This window comes from Lissotriton vulgaris, chromosome 4_1 (genome assembly GCF_964263255.1).
Source record: "Lissotriton vulgaris chromosome 4_1, aLisVul1.2, whole genome shotgun sequence".
NCBI classification, from domain to species: domain Eukaryota; kingdom Metazoa; phylum Chordata; class Amphibia; order Caudata; family Salamandridae; genus Lissotriton; species Lissotriton vulgaris.
In genome coordinates, this window is record NC_141691.1 from 2,064,971,925 (window position 1) to 2,064,994,330 (window position 22,406).

Below are 22,406 nucleotides of genomic sequence, written 5' to 3' on the forward strand. Positions count from 1 at the left end.
ATGGGAGAAAGAAGTGTCGATGGCTCTCCCCCGCCAGGTGCCGATCGCCCCCAGCGTCCCCGGGCGCTGGCTCCACCCCCTGCTGGGTGTCTGGACTCCCTCATCCCGGACCTCCCGACCTCCAAGTGCGAGGGTCCGGACTTCAAAGGGCGCCAGACCTATAACTGGGGCAGCTCCAGAGCAGGAAGGCAGTTGTATCCTGGAGTCGAGAGACACCGTGAAGAACTCATCCTTGACGGACTACTGGCGCTGCCGTAGCCCTGCCTTGTGAGCTGTCGTCCTGCCCGCTGGCGCTGCCGCAGCCCTCTGCAACCTTCATCCTCGTCGGGACCTGCTGGCGCTGCCACGGCCCGTTGTAACTTCCATCTTCGTCGGGACCTGCTGGCGCTGCCGCGGACCGTTGCCACCTACGATCTCCTCTGGACCTGCTAGCGCTGCCGCGGCCCGTCCACCTAGAACACCAAGCTCGAGGATTGTGAGCTACCCATCATCTCATCGGAACTACCAGATTGGTAACAAGACTGTCCCGCTACCCCCTTTCCCTATCCGAGACTCTATAATCGAGGGGACCCCTGAGTCCTGACCTCCTTGTACCATTCTATCGTACCTCAAGTTTGCTTATAAAGAACGTTGAACTTTATCTTTGTGTAGTGTCCGTCTGTGGGGGGGAAGTTACTTGTCTGTACGATCGCTGGAGACGGCCCTCACCGGAGGCCTCTCCCCTTGTCCTCGGCCGACCCTCCAGGTCCCGTCTAACAAGCAGTGTGTGGCGTGCAGGAGTGTATGGCTTGCAACAGTGTGTGGCGTGCAGCAGTGTGTGGCGTGCAGCAGTGTGTGGCGTGCAGTAGTGTGTGGCGTGCAGTAGTGTGTGGCGTGCAGCAGTGTGAGGCGTGCAGCAGTGTGAGGCCTGCAGCAGTGTGAGGCCTGCAGCAGTGTGTGTTGCGTGCAGCAGTGTGTGTTGCGTGCAGCAGTGTGTGTTGCGTGCAGCAGTGTGAGGCGTGCAGCAGTGTGAGGCGTGCAGCAGTGTGAGGCCTGCAGCAGTGTGTGGCCTGCAGCAGTGTGTGGCCTGCAGCAGTGTGTGGCCTGCAGCGTGCAGCAGTATGAGGAGTACAGCAGTGTGTGGCCTACAGCATGCAGCAGTGTGTTTCGTGCAGCAGTGTGTGTTTCGTGCAGCAGTGTGTGGCGTGCAGCAGTGTGAGACCTGCAGCAGTGTGAGGCCTGCAGCAGTGTGAGGCGTGCAGCAGTGTGAGGCGTGCAGCAGTGTGAGGCGTGCAGCAGTGTGTGTTGCGTGCAGCAGTGTGTGTTGCGTGCAGCAGTGTGAGGCGTGCAGCAGTGTGAGGCGGGCAGCAGTGTGAGGCGTGCAGCAGTGTGAGGCGTGCAGCAGTGTGTGGCCTGCAGCAGTGTGTGGCCTGCAGCAGTGTGTGGCCTGCAGCGGTGTGTGGCCTGCAGCGTGCAGCAGTGAGGCATGCAGCAGTGTGAGGCGTGCAGCAGTGTGTGGCGTGCAGCAGTGTGAGGCATGCAGCAGTGTGTGGCGTGCAGCAGTGTGTGGCCTGCAGCAGTGTGTGGCCTGCAGCGTGCAGCAGTGTGTGGCGTGCAGCAGTGTGTGGCGTGCAGCAGTGTGTGGCGTGCAGCAGTGTGTGGTGTGCAGCAGTGTGAGGCGTGCAGCAGTGTGAGGCGTGCAGCAGTGTGAGGCGGGCAGCAGTGTGAGGCGTGCAGCAGTGTGAGGCGTGCAGCAGTGTGTGGCCTGCAGCAGTGTGTGGCCTGCAGCAGTGTGTGGCCTGCAGCGGTGTGTGGCCTGCAGCGTGCAGCAGTGTGAGGCATGCAGCAGTGTGAGGCGTGCAGCAGTGTGTGGCATGCAGCAGTGTGAGGCATGCAGCAGTCTGTGGCCTGCAGCAGTCTGTGGCCTGCAGCAGTGTGTGGCCTGCAGCGTGCAGCAGTGTGTGGCGTGCAGCAGTGTGTGGCGTGCAGCAGTGTGTGGCATGCAGCAGTGTGTGGTGTGCAGCAGTGTGAGGCGTGCAGCAGTGTGAGGCGTGCAGCAGTGTGAGGCCTGCAGCAGTGTGAGGCGTGCAGCAGTGTGAGGCGTGCAGCAGTGTGTTTTGCGTGCAGCAGTGTGTGTTGCGTGCATCAGTGTGTGGCGTGCAGCAGTGTGTGGCATGCAGCAGTGTGAGGCGTGCAGCAGTGTGAGGCGTGCAGCAGTGTGAGGCGTGCAGCAGTGTGTGGCGTGCAGCAGTGTGTGGCGTGCAGCAGTGTGTGGCGTGCAGCAGTGTGTGGCGTGCAGCAGTGTATGGCCTGCAGCAGTGTGTGGCGTGCAGCAGTGTGTGGCGTGCAGCAGTGTGTGGCGTGCAGTAGTGTGTGGCGTGCAGTAGTGTGTGACCTGCAGTGTGCAGCAGTGTGAGGCGTGCAGCAGTGTGTGGCCTGCAGCATGCAGCAGTGTGAGGCGTGCAGCGGTGTGTGGCGTGCAGCAGTGTGTGGCGTGCAGTGTGTGGCCTGTAGCATGCAGCAGTGTGTGGCGTATAGCAGTGTGTGGCCTGCAGCAGTGTGTGGCGTGCAGCAGTGTGTGGCGTGCAGCAGTGTGTGGCGTGCAGTAGTGTGTGGCGTGCAGTAGTGTGTGGCGTGCAGCAGTGTGTGACCTGCAGCGTGCAGCAGTGTGAGGCGTGCAGCAGTGTGTGGCCTGCAGCATGCAGCAGTGTGAGGCGTGCAGCAGTGTGAGGCGTGCAGCGGTGTGCGGCGTGCAGCAGTGTGTGGCGTGCAGCAGTGTGTGGCGTGCAGAAGTGTGTGGCGTGCAGAAGTGTGAGGCGTGCAGAAGTGTGAGGCGTGCAGCAGTGTGAGGCGTGCAGCAGTGTGTGGCGTGCAGCAGTGTGTGGCGTGCAGCAGTGTGTGACGGGCAGCAGTGTGTGGCCTGCAGCAGTGTGTGGCCTGCAGCATGCAGCAGTGTGTGGCGTACAGCAGTGTGTGGCCTGCAGCAGTGTGTGGCCTGCAGCAGTGTGTGGCCTGCAGCAGTGTGTGGCCTGCAGCAGTGTGTGGCCTGCAGTGTGCAGCAGTGTGTGGAGTGCAGCAGTGTGTGGCATGCAGCAATGTGTGGCGTGCAGCAGTGTGTGGTGTGCAGCAGTGTGTGGCGTGCAGCAGTGTGAGGCGTGCAGCAGTGTGAGGCGTGCAGCAGTGTGAGGCGTTCAGCAGTGTGAGGCGTGCAGCAGTGTGTGGCATGCAGCAGTGTGTGGCGGGCAGCAGTGTGTGGCCTGCAGCAGTGTGTGGCCTGCAGCGTGCAGCAGTGTGTGGCGTACAGCAGTGTGTGGCCTGCAGCAGTGTGTGGCCTGCAGCAGTGTGTGGCCTGCAGCAGTGTGTGGCCTGCAGTGTGCAGCAGTGTGTGGAGTGCAGCAGTGTGTGGCGTGCAGCAATGTGTGGCATGCAGCAGTGTGAGTAATGCAGCAGTGTGCAGCAGTGTGTGGTGTGCAGCAGTATGTGGCCTGAGGCGTGCAGCAGTGTGAGGCGTGCAGCAGTGTGAGGTGTGCAGCAGTGTGAGGCGTGCATCAGTGTGAGGCGTGCAGCAGTGTGCAGCGTGTAGCAGTGTGCGGCCTGCAGCGTGCAGCAGTGAGGCGTGCAGCAGTGTGAGGTGTCCAGCAGTGTGCGGCCTGCAGCGTGCAGCAGTGAGGCGTGCAGCAGTGTGAGGCGTGCAGCAGTGTGAGGCGTGCAGCAGTGTGAGGCAGGCAGCAGTGTGAGGCGTGCAGCAGTGTGTGACCTGCAGCGTGCAGCAGTGTGAGGCGTGCAGCAGTGTGTGGCCTGCTGCATGCAGCAGTGTGAGGCGTGCAGCGGTGTGTGGCGTGCAGCAGTGTGTGGCGTGCAGCAGTGTGTGGCGTGCAGCAGTGTGAGGCGTGCAGCAGTGTGAGGCGTGCAGCAGTGTGAGGCGTGCAGCAGTGTGAGGCGTGCAGCAGTGTGTGGCATGCAGCAGTGTGTGGCGGGCAGCAGTGTGTGGCGGGCAGCAGTGTGTGGCCTGCAGCAGTGTGTGGCCTGCAGCGTGCAGCAGTGTGTGGCGTACAGTAGTGTGTGGCCTGCAGCAGTGTGTGGCCTGCAGCAGTGTGTGGCCTGCAGCAGTGTGTGGCCTGCAGTGTGCAGCAGTGTGTGGAGTGCAGCAGTGTGTGGCGTGCAGCAATGTGTGGCATGCAGCAGTGTGAGTAATGCAGCAGTGTGCAGCAGTGTGTGGTGTGCAGCAGTATGTGGCCTGAGGCGTGCAGCAGTGTGAGGCGTGCAGCAGTGTGAGGTGTGCAGCAGTGTGAGGCGTGCATCAGTGTGAGGCGTGCAGCAGTGTGCAGCGTGTAGCAGTGTGCGGCCTGCAGCGTGCAGCAGTGAGGCGTGCAGCAGTGTGAGGTGTCCAGCAGTGTGCGGCCTGCAGCGTGCAGCAGTGAGGCGTGCAGCAGTGTGAGGCGTGCAGCAGTGTGAGGCGTGCAGCAGTGTGAGGCAGGCAGCAGTGTGAGGCGTGCAGCAGTGTGTGACCTGCAGCGTGCAGCAGTGTGAGGCGTGCAGCAGTGTGTGGCCTGCTGCATGCAGCAGTGTGAGGCGTGCAGCGGTGTGTGGCGTGCAGCAGTGTGTGGCGTGCAGCAGTGTGTGGCGTGCAGCAGTGTGAGGCGTGCAGCAGTGTGAGGCGTGCAGCAGTGTGAGGCGTGCAGCAGTGTGAGGCGTGCAGCAGTGTGTGGCATGCAGCAGTGTGTGGCGGGCAGCAGTGTGTGGCGGGCAGCAGTGTGTGGCCTGCAGCAGTGTGTGGCCTGCAGCGTGCAGCAGTGTGTGGCGTACAGTAGTGTGTGGCCTGCAGCAGTGTGTGGCCTGCAGCAGTGTGTGGCCTGCAGCAGTGTGTGGCCTGCAGTGTGCAGCAGTGTGTGGAGTGCAGCAGTGTGTGGCGTGCAGCAATGTGTGGCATGCAGCAGTGTGAGTAATGCAGCAGTGTGCAGCAATGTGTGGTGTGCAGCAGTATGTGGCCTGAGGCGTGCAGCAGTGTGAGGCGTGCAGCAGTGTGAGGTGTGCAGCAGTGTGAGGCGTGCAGCAGTGTGAGGCGTGCACCAGTGTGCAGCGTATAGCAGTGTGCGGCCTGCAGCGTGCAGCAGTGAGGCGTGCAGCAGTGTGAGGTGTCCAGCAGTGTGCGGCCTGCAGCGTGCAGCAGTGAGGCGTGCAGCAGTGTGAGGCGTGCAGCAGTGTGAGGCGTGCAGCAGTGTGAGGCGTGCAGCACTGTGAGGCAGGCAGCAGTGTGAGGCGTGCAGCAGTGTGTGACGTGCAGCAGTGTGTGACGTGCAGCAGTGTGAGGCGTGCATCAGTGTGTGGCATGCAGCTTGCAGCAGTGTGAGGCGTGCAGCAGTGTGTGGCATGCAGCAGTGTGTGGCGTGCATCAGTGGGTGGCGTGCAGCAGTGTGAGGTGTGCAGCAGTGTGAGGCGTGCAGCAGTGTGTGGCCTGCAGCGTGCAGCAGTGTGTGCATGCAGCAATGTGTGGCATGCAGCAGTGTGTGGCGTGCAGTGTGTGGCCTGCAGCATGCAGCAGTGTGTGGCGTGCAGCAGTGTGTGGCCTGCAGCAGTGTGTGGCGTGCAGCAGTGTGTGGCGTGCAGCAGTGTGTGGCGTGCAGTAGTGTGTGGCGTGCAGAAGTGTGTGGCGTGCAGCAGTGTGTGACCTGCAGCGTGCAGCAGTGTGAGGCGTGCAGCAGTGTGTGGCCTGCAGCATGCAGCAGTGTGAGGCGTGCAGCAGTGTGAGGCGTGCAGCAGTGTGTGGCGTGCAGCAGTGTGTGGCGTGCAGCAGTGTGTGGCATGCAGAAGTGTGAGGCGTGCAGCAGTGTGAGGCGTGCAGCAGTGTGAGGCGTGCAGCAGTGTGTGGCGTGCAGCAGTGTGTGACGGGCAGCAGTGTGTGGCCTGCAGCAGTGTGTGGCCTGCAGCGTGCAGCAGTGTGTGGCGTACAGCAGTGTGTGGCCTGCAGCAGTGTGTGGCCTGCAGCAGTGTGTGGCCTGCAGCAGTGTGTGGCCTGCAGCAGTGTGTGGCCTGCAGCAGTGTGTGGCCTGCAGTGTGCAGCAGTGTGTGGAGTGCAGCAGTGTGTGGCATGCAGCAATGTGTGGCGTGCAGCAGTGTGAGTAATGCAGCAGTGTGCAGCAGTGTGTGGCGTGCAGCAGTATGTGGCCTGAGGCGTGCAGCAGTGTGAGGCGTGCAGCAGTGTGAGGCGTGCAGCATTGTGAGGCGTGCAGCAGTGTGAGGCGTGCAGCAGTGTGAGGCGTGCAGCAGTGTGTGGCGTGCAGCAGTGTGTGGCGTGCAGCAGTGTGCAGCGTGTAGCAGTGTGCGGCCTGCAGCGTGCAGCAGTGAGGCGTGCAGCAGTGTGAGGTGTCCAGCAGTGTGCGGCCTGCAGCGTGCAGCAGTGAGGCGTGCAGCAGTGTGAGGCGTGCAGCAGTGTGAGGCGTGCAGCAGTGTGAGGCGTGCAGCAGTGTGAGGCAGGCAGCAGTGTGAGGCAGGCAGCAGTGTGTGACGTGCAGCAGTGTGTGACGTGCAGCAGTGTGTGACGTGCAGCAGTGTGAGGCGTGCATCAGTGTGTGGCATGCAGCGTGCAGCAGTGTGAGGCGTGCAGCAGTGTGTGGCATGCAGCAGTGTGTGGCGTGCATCAGTGGGTGGCGTGCAGCAGTTTGAGGTGTGCAGCAGTGATAGGTGTGCAGCAGTGTGTGGCCTGCAGCATGCAGCAGTGTGTGCATGCAGCAATGTGTGGCATGCAGCAGTGTGTGGCGTGCAGTGTGTGGCCTGCAGCGTGCAGCAGTGTGTGGCCTGCAGAAGTGTGTGGCCTGCAGCAGTGTGTGGTGTGTGTCGTGCAGCAGTGTGTGTCGTGCAGCAGTGTGTGTCGTGCAGCAGTGTGTGTCGTGCAGCAGTGTGTGGCGTGCAAGCAGTGTGTGGCGTGCAGCAGTGTGTGGCGTGCAGCAGTGTGTGGCGTGCAGCAGTGTGTGGCGTGCAGCGTGCAGCAGTGTGAGGCATGCAGCAGTGTGAGGCGTGCAGCTGTGTGAGGCGTGCAGCAGTGTGTGGCATGCAGCAGTGTGTGGCATGCAGCAGTGTGTGGCGTGCAGCAGTGTGTGGCGTGCAGCAGTTTGAGTTATTATGCAGCAGTGTGCGGCGTGCAGCAGTGTGAGGCGTGCAGCACTGTGTGGCCTGCAGCGTACAGCAGTGTGAGGCATGCAGCAGTGTAGCAGTGTGAGGCTTACAGCAGTGTGTGGCGTGCAGCAGTGTGTGGCGCACAGTCGAAGAGCAGAAAAGTGGGATGAGGAGGACGAAAATAAAGGAATAAGGAGGAAAGACTGAGGCTAGAGGCGAGGAGATGAAAGAAGGGATTGACAGACTGAAAATAAAAGTGCAAGGGAGAGAACGGAGAAGTTAGAGAAAGTAGGCAGAGGAGTATGCAAAAGAGAGAGGGGTGAATAAGCGGAAGGTGAGAGAGGGAAAAGGAGCATCACAAAATTACATAACGTTGTATAATAGAACAACACGCAAGACACGGGCTGTGCCATAGAGGCACGTCATCATGTATTGAACGGCGTTATAAAGCGAAGCAAACCCTTTGCTGTACAGTCCGAGTGCTGCAAAATGTACATAGGATCGTATGAGGCTAAGTAAAAGGGGACACGCTTTAGTACTAGTACAAAAGAAGCTCTCTGCATTGCTGTGGCGGGGGCGGGGGAGCGGGAGGCATTCCTTTTTGAAGTCTGAGACAAATGGTGGAATGGTGGTGTGCAAGCGGTTCCTTTCAAGTCTGATTGGGGGGCGCGAAGCAGTAGCCTTTGAAGTCTGATTGGAGACAAATGGTGGTGTGTGACGTGGCTGCTGCTGCTGTGCACACGCATAGATCACATGAACTGTGTATAATCCGCCCGATGGTAGACAGTTCTTTTCCTTTACTATAATCTCGCCAGAGCATTGCGCAAGCGCATTGGTTCAGGCGAGACCTAAAAAAGGTATTAAAGGAAAGGAAAGCGGGAGAGTACTTGCCTTTCAGCACGCGCCTCGCGCTGAAAGCTTTTTAAAAACTGGCAATGCGGCCCTAAAAGTGCTGTAGGGACAGGAATCAATGCTGAAGCTAGCCAGAAACTTTAAAATAAAAACAAGCATTGGCCGCACGGCCGTTAAAGGGACAAGACGGCCTCTGTGGTGGGGGAGGGGGAGGAGCGTTGCAGCACGCGCTTGGGAGAGCAAATGAGAGGAAAGCCAGATGGCGCCTGATCGCCCGCTGTAAGGGTTCCCACGAGCGATGCGAGGAATGCGTGTTACTGTGCGTGTAACCGCACTGTTACTGTTATGGGATCACATGTTGCATGTTACAGCATAACTGATTAGGTGTACACTGAGGTTTATTTGAGGTTAGACTTTTAAATGTAACTACTTGTGAGCTCTTGTAGCTAGCAAAGCTTGTTATTTTTTAGCAATGCTTGTTTTTGGTCCTCCCAGTTGGATATGTCATTGCCTGTATTGCACGTGTTTAAATATTCTGGAACCGCACGTGAAAAGGCAGCCAACGCCCAGCCCTAGACTATAAAAGCCTTGCTCTTGCTCACAGAGATGCTTCGCTTCACGTTGCACCGTCTCCACGAACGTTCCTGTCCTAGGTTCCCTTTGCCCGTTCAGCCGCCCAGAGACCTCCACCCTCATTCCTGCGCAGCTCGGATTTCTGTACCCGGAGCTCCCTCCCAGTCTCTTCTTACCTGGACTTCTCGACTCCTCATCCCTGAAGCTCCGACGGCAGCAGTCCTGGAAACCTCGATTCCGGTGCAAGTTCTTTTCCGGTCCCGACGCGAGTTGATGACTTTCCGGTTCCTGTAAACAAAAGTAAGGTTTATGGGTTACTAAGCAACAAAGAGGAAAACAATGAGCTTTGGGTGCAGCAAGTGATTTTAGAAGCAAACTTTCATCACATCAGCAAATACAGAAAAACAAACACTGGTAAAGGAAATCGTGATATTCAAACAAGCATTGACGAAGACAATTGTGATATTTCCTAGCAAAGATAGAGTTAAAAGCGGATGTTAGAAATGGGATCCCCGGCTGGCCAGGGCTTGCGCCAAAGTTAGTCAGAGACCACCACTCCTAAGTCAGAGCACGGGAGTTACACGCCAAGATAACCCCTACTCGCCCTCTAGGTAACGTGGCGCGAGCAGCAAGGCTAAACTTGGAGGCGATATGAGTTAAGTATCTGCGCACGCACCCCAGCAACAACACCCAAGGCCCACCACAAAGGAAACTCCACACAAGGGTATATATAAAAATAGCCTTTGTATTCCAATAAACATACATTAGATAAAACACACACTTTACATTGTGCCAGAGGCACGGGCAGAATTTACAAGGGATATTTACAAGACAGGGCCACCTGGACCACTGTCAGGAATCAGCACTTTTAGAACACAATACTTGTAGGCCTAGAACTTAAACATACAGCCTAACGGACAGTACCTCCCGACCTGGTGGCAAGGATAATGCGAGTGACCTTCTTAGTAAACTTGAGCGGGCGGCCCAGCGAAGCGGCACGACTCAGGGGAGAGTGGTGCGGCTCGAGGCTTGAGCGGGCCACCGGCAAGGTACAAGCGTTTCTCTGGGGCGACCAATGTGTGCGGCTCAGAAGAGGAGGGGAAGGCAGGATGCAGGCGACCCAGCGAAGCGGCGCGGCTCAGGGGAGAGCGGTGCTGCTCGAGGCTTGGACGGGCTGCCGTGCACGAGCTGCCGAGGGGAATGAGCGAGGCACATTTCAGCGAGGCCCCAGGGGCCCAAGAGAGATCAGACAAGTCCCAGCAATTTGTCAGGGCCGGCACAATAGAGTCCACTGGTCCTGGGACTCTGGTCAGGGGGCAAGCTCAGTATCAAGCCCTTGGAATATCACTTAGTACATAACAGAAAATCACTGTAGCACAACACAAGTAACTACTGGTAATCAGGTAAGTATTCCCTACGCAATCCTAACCACCTTAGGAACAGGTCACACAGGGAACCAGGACCTCACTAGCAACACCTGTACTAGCAAGAACAACCAACTAAATATCACCTTACATTTAGGGGTATAGACCTGGGGACAAAACACATGATGCATCAACAACACATTCAGCGATGTAAGGAACACATGACGCATCAACACAAGTTCAGAGGTGTAAGGAGCAAGGCACATGATGCATCAACAACACATTCAGCGGTGCAGGACAACACAATAGAGCAAAAATCACATTAGCCACCACCTGTGGCAGTCCCTAGGCCAACTGGCCTCTCTAGGGCTAGGACGCCCTGTGTCCAAAGTCAGGGTCCTAAACGTGGCAGTTGCCCACAAAGTGCTGGGCAACTGGTGCAAGCAAGGATGGGCCAACGTGGGAGCCTCGCAGGCTCTGAATAAACAAATGGCCCCTGAGCCTCTCTGGGCTCATAAACAACAATGGGGTCGCCTGAGCCTCTCTGGGCTCTACACAAACAGGGCGGTGGAGTCCCTCTCAGGGGGACTCGAGGAATAAATCTGCCCCAGAGCCTTCCAGGCTCAAACATAAAATGCGGCCGTTTTTGGAGCCTCTCCGGGCTCTGAACCCAACTGTGTTGCCTGTTGGAGTCCCTCTCGGGGGACTCAGCACCAGGATTTGCCCCCGGCGTACTGGAGCCTCAACAGGCTCAACACCAGGCAAGGCCCCCATGAGCCTTTCACTAGGGGGGAGGGGCGGGCACAGGCAATGTGCCCCGACGCCCCCTCCCCTCACGGGCACTCACCGGTCTCGGGACGCTGCAGCTCTCATCTCTGGGGCTGCTCCTCGGCTTGGTGCGGCGGGTGGCTCTGCACGAGAGCTCCCGCTCCTCGGGGGCTCTCTCTCCTTCAGGCCGGTCACCACGGTGCTCTCCCTCACTCCGGGGGCCCCGTGGAAGGTACCGGTTGCGGGCAAATTCACTCACCGGAGCGCGGGGTGGCCTCCCGTCCACTTCCGGTTGTCTCACCAAAGCTTGCCTGACTTCCGGGTCGCGCTGCAGCCACTAGCAGTGCGGCGCTTGGGGGAATGGAGGCGGGACTTCCGGGTCGCCGTAGGCAGCGCGGCGGCCCGGCAGGGTTCCTGGGCTGCGGCGGTGATTTCCACACGGGGTGAGCTCCCGATAATTTAAATAAGCGAGGTGGGCTCTAGCCATGGCCACGAAATAGCGGCACGGTCCCTGGCGAGGTGGGCACTTGCCAGGGGCTTTGAAATCGGCAATTACAGCGGGCAAATGCCGGGTGGGCACCGGCTTTAAAATAACTATAAAGCGAGGTGGGCACTCGTAACCACACAACGAGTGCAGCAGAACTCCACAAATGCCGGGTGGGCACCGGCTGGACAAGTAAAAGCGCTCTCAGCGTGCTGCAGCAGACAGGAAGCGCTCCCAAGCGCTTATTAGGCAATCCAGCGCTCCCAGGCGCTAGAAGGGCAGACAAAAAGGGCTCCACAGCGCTAGAGCAAGGAACAAGCGCTCCCAGGCGCTTTAGGGGATTCCATAGTCCAGCAAAGTCCTTTAGAAGTCCAGGGGCTGGGCAGGGCCCAGGGAGGCAAGCCTTCCCCCGGGCCCCAGCAGCAGCATGCCCCTGGTCGGATTCAAGTTGAGAACAAGAACATTTTCCTGGGGTCACAGCCCCTCTTTTATACACCTTTTCCCTTTTGTCTGTGGGTGCAGGGTGGGGGCAGAACCAGTCGCAGCTGGTCTGAGAGCACTGTTGATTGCTCAACCACCCCTTTCATTCATCAGGCAGGCTAGGGTCATCAGTCGCACCACAGGGGGCGGAGCCAGCATTGTGTGGGGGAAACCCAGCCTCATTCAGGACACAGGCGCAGCCCCTCCCTCACATCAGCATGCTAATCTCTCCATTCACCACTGGGGCAGACCCACACAGACTTCCTGGAGCCTGGCATCCCAGCCAGCTCCAGCCAATCACACGCCAGCACCTTCACAGCACATACACAGCCATGTCTAGAAGTGGCGCTTCCGCACAAGACACATACACACCGCACATACCATTGCGCAGCATTCACTCTCACGAGTTCGCACATACCAAACTTGACCATGCACGCCTCACGCATCAGGAACTACCAGGGACACAGACATTCCCCATGCATTCCTATGGGAGAGCAGGCCAATCTCACACACGCACTCAGGGAGAGCACGCACTTTACACTGCGCCACAGTGTCAAAGTGCGCAAAGACCAGAAATCACTAGGCAAAAAGTTCAGGGGTGAACCTGCCAGGAGGGCCAAGTCCAACACAACCCCCTTCCAGCCAAAACGCAGGGGAGAACAATCACCACCGTGATGGACTTCCCTGCTTGGGGCGATAGAACACGGACGCGGGCCCGCACTGCAGGGACACCCTCCGGTTCTACGCCACGTTGATCCATAAGACAAGCACATACTTAAAAAAAAACAGGCCCAACTAGGCTACCCCACTGGTACTCCTTAGTTGTCCACGGCTAGGACCAGGCTATAGGCCACCCAGATACCACTGGTCCCTACCAATCCACAGAGTGGGGGGTGGTAACCCCTGGCCTACATAGCCATTCTCCACTCCCTTTCTCAGTGTAGTTCCAAACTACCACTGATCTTCAACCTAGGGTCCACACCCTCAGGCTGACCAGAGGTCACGGGCAAGAATGCCCCACCCTACCTCTACTTCTGAAGCACCCTCCAGAACACAACTCTCCCACCAGTTCGGGACCTTTACTCCCTCAGCAGCAGTGACCACGGTCAGACCAGCACAAGATCGGTGTAGTGAGGCGTTGCACTTTGCGGGTTGCCAGATGCGGCGCAGGCGGCGGCTCACGGACCGCGTCGAGACGGGGACGGCGAGCGGCATAGGCTGCGCGGCCGAAGGCAGACGCGGCTCAGTGCGGTGCCTACAGGACACCAGGCTGGTCATGACAGAGTCACAGCTCCCTTAACTGGTCTACCACCTGGGATTCGAATTCACTCTTCCTTCAGCAGCAAGGCAACCACTGCAGGTCAATCCCCCATACAGCTTACCCGGTTCCTTCTCTTCCGGCAGGAGTTCCTTCTTGTAACTCCAGGACACTACGTACAGTTGCCCTTACGTCCAGATCCGGACACACCGGCTACTGGCTCCCCAACCGAGGGACGTACCCCTTTGGTCAGATGCCTGGCGCACCAGGACTTCCTAGAGGGTGACACATAACTAATGTGTCGTGTACCAGTCTGCCTGACACTCAGGACAGAAGTGGCATCACCCTGGTCACTCCCTGGTTACTCCACTGGGGAACCTATCCCCCTCGCACCCCTCCATCTGGACTTCTGCACCCTCCCAACTGGAGCGGTACTGCCAGATAACAGAACTACTAGAGCCCTGCTTACAGGCGCTCCACGTTCTCTCCACACTGGGAGATCTCCCTAGAAGGACGCTCCATACGGACATGCTAGGCTCCCTCACCTGGTGTTCCTAAGAAAAAAAACACCCAGACTACGAAGACCAGGCTTGTGCTCCTCTGAGCCACTTCCACCACACTGGGCTGGAAGACCAGAACCTTTCCTTAGGGTCACTCCCCAACAATTAACACAATAGCACAGGGGCAGGGGAAACTCCCATGAGCTTCAGGCCCACCCATGAAATCATGTTCACTGATCTACATTCTTCAAATACTCTGGGAGATCTTCCTCAAATGACCTATTGGTACAGCCTAGGCCCCCGACCTGATGTTCCCTGCAGAAACATTCTAGGCCCTGACACTGGGTTTCGGGCACCTGGAGACATGCAGTCCCACCCACTCCTTCTCCTCTTGAGACAGGACGTGAGCCCCTACACCGAGACCTAGCTGGGCTACACTTAACCTCTTCCACCACACTGGGCTGGAAGACACCTCAGCCACTCCTTTTGGAATCACTCCATCCCCTATGCCTCTCTCCTCCCAAAACATTACCAACTCCAAACATCTGTCTCTAAATAGACAACAGAAATCAAAAGCAGGCTCCACTGTCTGCAGACGTTCTTGGGAAAAGTTTAACACATGGAACTTAGGTATCTGAGCAAAACAAGAGTACACAAGCATTCAGCAAGCTCCCCATCCAGAGAACTCACACACACGTCCAGTGCAACACATGATTCATCCACACACACCCCTCCCCAGACTGGTAAGGCAGTTTCTATCACCCCTTGTTAGACGGACCGGGAGGGTCGGCCGAGGTACGGGGAGAGGTCTCCAGGGAGAGCCGTCTCCAACGACTGTACAGATGAATAACTTCCCCCCCACAGACGGACACCACACAAGACTGAAGGTTAACGAGACTTTATATGCAATTCTTAGGTTACGATGATATGGTACAAGGAGGTCTGGACTCAGGGGTCCCCTCTAGCTTAGTCTTTGGTTTGAGGAAAAGGGTAGCGGGACAGTCTTTAGTTACCGGTGAGTCCAAAAATAGCTCCCAATCCTTGAGCTCGGCGTTCTTGAGGTTCGGGCCGTGGAGGAGCCAAGCAGGTCCCGAGATGGTCGGATGAAAGATGACGGTCCGCGGCGGAGCCTGCAGGTCCCGATGAAGATGACGGTTACAACGGTCCGCGGCCACGCCAGCAGATCCGGACGACGATGAAGGATGAAGGTTACGACGGCTGTGGCAGCGCCAACAGGCAGGATGATGGTACACAGGACAGAGCTACGGCAGCGCCAGTAGTCCGTTCAGGATGAGTTCCTCTTTACGTCTCTCGACTCCAAGATACAACTGCCTTCCTGCTCTGGAGCTGCCCCAGTTATAGGGCTGGCGTGCTTTGATGTCCGGACCCTCGCACTTGGAGGTCGGGGGTCCGGGATGCGGGGTTCCAGACACCCAGCAGGGGGGTGGAGCCAGCGCCCGGGGGCGCGATGGGCGAGCGGCACTTGGCGGGGGGAGCCATCGACACCTCTTTCTCCCATTGACTCGCCAAGTAGCCCGCTCACCTCCTGGGTGGATGGTGGTGCCGAGATGTCTGAGGCCGGACCAGGCCCAGGGTCGGGGTCGATCGGGGGCCAGGTGACCTCGTGGTGAAGTGTCCAAGATGGCGGTTCAGGTTGGCCGCGTGGGCCGGCAGGGGATCGGGCCCACGAGGTTAGCTTGCCTCGCAGGCAGGGGGCCTGAGAGGGCAGCAGATGTACAATGATGATGCGTGGTACTGTCGTGGCGGCTCTCGGGCCTGGTTGGGCTGGGGGAGAGTGGCCCTTCATGTGGCCTGTCCAACATGCGTCCCCCCCAGCTGAAGGCGGGGAGAGTTACCCATCTTCTTGGGGACTCTCGTCGTCGAGGCGGAAAAACCGGGACAGGCCGTCTGCGTTGGCGTGATCTGGTCCTGGCCGGTGTTCGACTGTGAAGTCCCTACCTTGCAAGGAGATGGACCAGCGCAGCAATTTTGGGTTTTCCCCCCGCATATGCATCAGCCACTGCAGGGGTCGGTGGTCGGTCTGCACCCGGAAGTGGGTGCCAAAAAGGTAGGGCCGGAGCTTTTTGAGGGCCCATACCACTGCGAATGCTTCTCTCTCTATGGTGCTCCAGCGTTGCTCCCGGGGTAGGAGCCTCCGGCTGATGAAGGCCACGGGTTGATCAAGGCCTTCGGTGTTCACTTGGGACAGGACCGCCCCAATGCCCTGGTCGGAGGCGTCTGTCTGGACGAGGAACTCCCGGCTGTAGTCGGGGGCCTGGAGCACAGGAGCGGAACACATGGCGGCCTTCAATTGTTCGAATGCCGTTTGACACTCTGGGGTCCAGTTCACTTTCTTTGGTTGATTCTTTGACGTGAGTTCCGTGAGAGGCCCCACTATGGTTCCATAGTCTTTTACAAACCTTCGGTAATAGCCTGTGAGGCCCAGGAATGCTCGTACCTCGGTTTGGGTGATAGGGGGCTGCCAGTCCTGGATGGCAGCAATTTTTAGCTGTAGAGGGGCCACTAGGCCGCTTCCCACCTGGTGCCCGAGGTAGGTCACAGACCCTTGTCCAATTTGACATTTGCTGGCCTTGATCGTGAGGCCAGCTCGTTGAAGGGCTTGCAGCACTGCTCGGAGGTGGTGGAGGTGTTCGGTCCAGTGGTGGCTGTACACAGCGATGTCGTCTAGGTAGGCGGCGCTGAACCCTTCGAGCCCAGCCAGGACCTTATTGACGAGCCGTTGGAAAGTCGCTGGTGCATTTTTCATGCCGAAAGGCATGACCGTAAAATGATAGTGGCCATCGGGGGTGGAGAAGGCAGAACGTTCCTGTGCTCGGGGTGTGAGGCCGATCTGCCAATAACCTGCTGTCAGGTCGAAGATGCTGAGGTAGCGGGCAGCTCCCATTCGGTCGACCAGTTCATCTGCCCGGGGGATGGGATGTGCGTCCGTCCGGGTGACCTCATTCAGGCCCCGGTAGTCGACACAGAACCGGAGTTCTGGGGTGGTTCCGGGGGCGGCTGCTTTGGGGACCAGCACGACCGGGCTGGCCCATGGACTGTCTGAGGGCTCGATGACCCCGAGCGTGAGCATCTTGGCTACTTCCGCCTGGATGCAGGCCCGTACCCGATCAGGTACGCGGTAGGCCCGGTGGCGGATAGGAGGGCTATCTCCGGTGTCCACATCGTGCACACACCAGGACGTGACACCTGGTGTGAGGGAGAACAGGCTGGCGAACTGTGACAGGAGGGCTTGGCACTCTTGGCGTTGTTCTCTGGTGAGGGTCTCCGAGAGGCGGACCCCATCTACGGAGCCGTCTCGCTCCTGGGTCCGCAGGAGGTCAGGGAGGGGCTCGGAGTCGTCTTCAGCCCCGTTGTCTGTGGCCATCAGTAGGCTGAGTTCGGTTCGTGCAAAGTGAGGTTTCAGCCTGTTGGTGTGGAGGACCCGGAGGGGGTTCCGGGAGGACCCCATATCGATCAGATAGGTGGCAGGACCCTTGCGTTCGATTACCTTGAAGGGCCCCGTCCATTTGTCTTGGAGAGCGCAAGGTTCTGTGGGGGACATTACCCATACTTGTTGTCCCGGCTCGAATTCAATGGATGAGGCGTTCTGGTCATACCATTTTTTCATATCCTCTTGACTGGCCTCTAGGTTGGCTTTTGCTAGGTCTCTGAACCGCTGGGACTGGTTGCGGAGGGTGAGGAGGTACCGGAAGACGTCTGGAGGGTTCTTGGCCGGAGGCATCTCCCAGCCTTCTTTGATCAGGCTGAGCGGCCCCCGCACTGGGTGCCCGTATAGCAGTTCAAATGGGCTGAAGCCTAGTGATTTTTGTGGGACCTCCCGGTAGGCGAAGAGGAGGCACGGCAGCAGTACATCCCACTGGCGACGAAGGGGCTCTTCCAATCCCCCGATCATCCCTTTTAGTGTGCGGTTGAACCGCTCAACCAGTCCGTTCCCTTGGGGGTGATAGGGGGTCGTGAATCGGTAGGTGACCCCACACTGTTGCCAGAGTGATTTCATGTATTTAGAAATAAAGTTCGTGCCTCTGTCGCTGACGACTTCTCGGGGGAACCCCACACGGGAGAAGATCCCCATCAGGGCCCGGCCGACCACTGGGGCTGTCACGGTCCGGAGAGGTATAGCCTCAGGGTAGCGGGTGGCGTGGTCCACCAGCACCAGAATAAAGCGATGGCCTTGTTTTGTACGCGGGTCTAGGGGTCCCACAATGTCTATTCCGACCCTCTCAAATGGGGTCGTGACTACTGGAAAGGGTTGCAAGGGGGCCTTTAGTTTGCGGCCGCTCTTCCCACTGGCTTGGCACGTGGGGCAAGATCGGCAATGCTGGTGTACATCGTTTCTCATTTTGGGCCAGAAGAAGTGGGTCACTAGGCGGCTGTAAGTTTTATCTTGTCCCAGGTGCCCTGCCAGGGGGACATCGTGGGCCAAGTTTAACAGGAAGTCTCTGAAACGGAGGGGTACCGCTAGTACTCTGTTGGCCCCCAGCTCGGCGATTCTTTGCTCGCTGTACAGTAGATCATTGTCCCAGTAGACCCAATGAGTTCCGGAAGTGTCCCCTGCGCCTTGGGCGAGCGCTTGTTGACGGAGTCCCTCTAGGGAGGGACAGGTCTTCTGCTCCCGGCGGAATTGTTCTTGCGTGGGTCCCCCCTCTTGGGCCCACTGGTCAAGGTTAGCGATGTCGGAAGGTTCGAGGGGGGTGTCATGGTCGGTGGTCTCGGCTGGGGCGACCGGAGGCGGCGGCGCCGGCCATTCTGGTTCTTCTGGGTGAGGGTTGGCCCGGGCGGCCATGGACCGGGTGGTGACGCACGCCCAGTCCGGGACGCCTAACATCCCCAAGTGTTCTTTTCGCTCCACGGCTGCCCACGGGGAGCTCTCCAGGTCATTTCCGAGTAGGCAGTCCACGGGGGAGTCGTCTCGGACCGTCACTTTCAGCATGCCGGAGACCCCTCCCCACTCAAAGGGGACGCAGGCCATCCGACACAGACTTTCCGAGTTGTCGGCTGATCGCACAGGGCAGAGGATGTTCGGTAGATATTGTTCTGGGGTCACCAGGTGACAGCGGACGGCTGTCACACTGGCCCCGGTGTCCCGAAGGGCTTCGGCCCGTCGTCCATTGATGCTTACCCATTGGCTGTACTTCTGGGTGTTAGCGGGTAGGGGGACCCGCGGGACCATGTCTCTTCCCCCTAAGCACGCGAGAGTCATGGCGGCTGGCTCCCACTCTTGATACTCTTGCTGGTCTGTTTCTTGTTCCTCGGGGATCTGTTCTTCCCCTAGTGCCGCGGCGGCCATTTGGCGGGGTTTTGGACTCTGATACTGCGGGCAGCTTGGGTCATTTGCATAGTGGCCGACTCGCTGGCATCGGTGACATGTGACATTGGCTCTGTACCCCGGTCGCGCCGGGGTGCTGCCCCGGTTGGCCGGGGGGGTGGTGCTGGCAACGGGGGCGGCCGGAGTGTTGTCTCTTCCTCGTCCTTGGCCCCCTCCCCCTCCTCTCGGTCGGTGGTGTCCATTGTTGTTCCTGTTTTGCTCGTAGGACCCATTCCGGCCCACTCTGGTTATCTCCCACCGGTCAGCTTCGGCTGCGAGCTGCCGGGGATCGGTCAACTTGCTGTCGAGGAGGTGTTGGCGTAGTTCGATGAAGCAATTGTTGGACAGATGCTCCCATACCATCAGATTGAACAGCTGCTCGTATGTCGTGACGTTGTTTCCTTTGATCCAGCCTTCGAAAGCTCTGCTAAAGTACGTTACATAGTCCACCCAAGTTGTACCCGGGATACGTGTGCAGTCTCGGAACCTCTGGCGGTACATCTCGGGCGTGAGACCATAGCGGGTGAGGAGGGCCGCTTTCATATGGTCGTAGGAGGTCATCTGGTGGTCTGGGAGCTGTAACAGGGTATCGCGGCCTTCATTGAGGAATCTGCCCCATAGGCCGGCACCCCAGTCGGTTCTATCGATCCGGTGCGCAGTCATAGCGATTTCATAGGCCTTAAACCATTGTTGGATGTCGTCCTCTCGGAAATATTCTCGGACCACATCCTTGGGGATGTGTACTTTTTTCTCCGCGGTCCCCGGGGTGTGTGGTCTCTCGGGCACCCCTAACTCTTTATTCTGTTTGCGCAGGTTGATCTCGGCTATGTTCCGTTCGTGCTCGTACGCCAGTCTCTTTTCCTCGAGCTCCCTTTGTCTCTGTTTCTCTTCTCTTTCTTCTCGGAGACGTAGGTGCTCTAAGTTGATTTTTTGTTCGGCCAACTTGAGTTCTATTTCCATCTTGAGTCGGGCCATTTCTAGCTCGTGTAGTCGGACTTTTTCTCTTTCTTGGATCTCGTCTTGCGGGAGACCGGTTCTTTGTCCTTCAGGGACTGTGGTGGTTTTTTCTGCGGTGCTTTGCTCAGGGGCTTCGGTATCCCCGGTCTCCGCCCAAGACTGTAGGGCGTGTTTAAAATCGTCCTTGGTGCTTAGTCCGGTGGTAGCGATACCTAGTTCGATGCAGAACTGCTTTAGTTCACGGTGGCTGTACTCCTCTAGTTTTTCCATTTGGAACTTCTCGGTTGATCCGCTTTCTTTAGTTGTCATTATGGTTCGTTGTGGGGTGAGCTATTTTCTGTACGTTATGCGGTGATTCGAATCCCACCGCTGCCACCAATGTTAGACGGACCGGGAGGGTCGGCCGAGGTACGGGGAGAGGTCTCCAGGGAGAGCCGTCTCCAACGACTGTACAGATGAATAACTTCCCCCCCACAGACGGACACCACACAAGACTGAAGGTTAACGAGACTTTATATGCAATTCTTAGGTTACGATGATATGGTACAAGGAGGTCTGGACTCAGGGGTCCCCTCTAGCTTAGTCTTTGGTTTGAGGAAAAGGGTAGCGGGACAGTCTTTAGTTACCGGTGAGTCCAAAAATAGCTCCCAATCCTTGAGCTCGGCGTTCTTGAGGTTCGGGCCGTGGAGGAGCCAAGCAGGTCCCGAGATGGTCGGATGAAAGATGACGGTCCGCGGCGGAGCCTGCAGGTCCCGATGAAGATGACGGTTACAACGGTCCGCGGCCACGCCAGCAGATCCGGACGACGATGAAGGATGAAGGTTACGACGGCTGTGGCAGCGCCAACAGGCAGGATGATGGTACACAGGACAGAGCTACGGCAGCGCCAGTAGTCCGTTCAGGATGAGTTCCTCTTTACGTCTCTCGACTCCAAGATACAACTGCCTTCCTGCTCTGGAGCTGCCCCAGTTATAGGGCTGGCGTGCTTTGATGTCCGGACCCTCGCACTTGGAGGTCGGGGGTCCGGGATGCGGGGTTCCAGACACCCAGCAGGGGGGTGGAGCCAGCGCCCGGGGGCGCGATGGGCGAGCGGCACTTGGCGGGGGGAGCCATCGACACCTCTTTCTCCCATTGACTCGCCAAGTAGCCCGCTCACCTCCTGGGTGGATGGTGGTGCCGAGATGTCTGAGGCCGGACCAGGCCCAGGGTCGGGGTCGATCGGGGGCCAGGTGACCTCGTGGTGAAGTGTCCAAGATGGCGGTTCAGGTTGGCCGCGTGGGCCGGCAGGGGATCGGGCCCACGAGGTTAGCTTGCCTCGCAGGCAGGGGCCCTGAGAGGGCAGCAGATGTACAATGATGATGCGTGGTACTGTCGTGGCGGCTCTCGGGCCTGGTTGGGCTGGGGGAGAGTGGCCCTTCATGTGGCCTGTCCAACACCCCTGATTTCTCAACCTGACCACACGTGACGCAGGTACCATTACTCCAGGGCAGGGACGGGGACACATGCACTGAACACATTTATGCTGCCACCACTGGATCCCACCCTCATGGTGAATCCAGAAAACACTCTGCACTTAGGGGGATGATCTACCCTCCCGAGCTAGGGACACCTAACTCAAAGTACACAAGAAACACATTTCCACAGAAATGACATTTTTAGCAAAAGCACCATACAATAATCCCCAAAAATGTGATTTATCTAAAATGCAGAGTTTTGTAGTGTGGCCTGTCGCCACTGTGGTACAGTGCAAACACAAATTCTCATCCTCTCGTTGCTGCCAATGTTAGAAATGGGATCCCCGGCTGGCCAGGGCTTGCGCCAAAGTCAGTCAGAGACCACCACTCCTAAGTCAGAGCAAGGGAGTTACACGCCAAGATAACCCCTACTCGCCCTCTAGGTAACGTGGCGCGAGCAGCAAGGCTAAACTTGGAGGCGATATGAGTTAAGTATCTGCGCACGCACCCCAGCAACAACACCCAAGGCCCACCACAAAGGAAACTCCACACAAGGGTATATATAAAAATAGCCTTTGTATTCCAATAAACATACATTAGATAAAACACACACTTTACATTGTGCCAGAGGCACGGGCAGAATTTACAAGGGATATTTACAAGACAGGGCCACCTGGACCACTGTCAGGAATCAGCACTTTTAGAACACAATACTTGTAGGCCTAGAACTTAAACATAGAGCCTAACGGACAGTACCTCCCGACCTGGTTGCAAGGATAATGCGAGTGACCTTCTTAGTAAACTTGAGCGGGCGGCCCAGCGAAGCGGCACGACTCAGGGGAGAGTGGTGCGGCTCGAGGCTTGAGCGGGCCACCGGCAAGGTACAAGCGTTTCTCTGGGGCGACCAATGTGTGCGGCTCAGAAGAGGAGGGGAAGGCAGGATGCAGGCGACCCAGCGAAGCGGCGCGGCTCAGGGGAGAGCGGTGCTGCTCGAGGCTTGGACGGGCTGCCGTGCACGAGCTGCCGAGGGGAATGAGCGAGGCACATTTCAGCGAGGCCCCAGGGGCCCAAGAGAGATCAGACAAGTCCCAGCAATTTGTCAGGGCAGGCAGAATAGAGTCCACTGGTCCTGGGACTCTGGTCAGGGGGCAAGCTCAGTATCAAGCCCTTGGAATATCACTTAGCACATAACAGAAAATCACTGTAGCACAACACAAGTAACTACTGGTAATCAGGTAAGTACTCCCTACGCAATCCTAACCACCTTAGGAACAGGTCACGCAGGGAACCAGGACCTC

General features: G+C 58.2%; 1 long non-coding RNA gene across 1 annotated transcript in view; it reads right to left on the minus strand.

Annotated features, from left to right (window-relative positions):
• The window catches only part of LOC147724991 (uncharacterized), a 93,108-nt gene that overhangs the window by 44,858 nt on the left and 25,844 nt on the right, over positions 1–22,406 (minus strand). Inside the window, exon 2 of the long non-coding RNA XR_015309948.1 lies at positions 8,694–8,805. This is a non-coding gene — a long non-coding RNA (uncharacterized LOC147724991). The remainder of the gene's footprint in view (positions 1–8,693; positions 8,806–22,406) is intronic.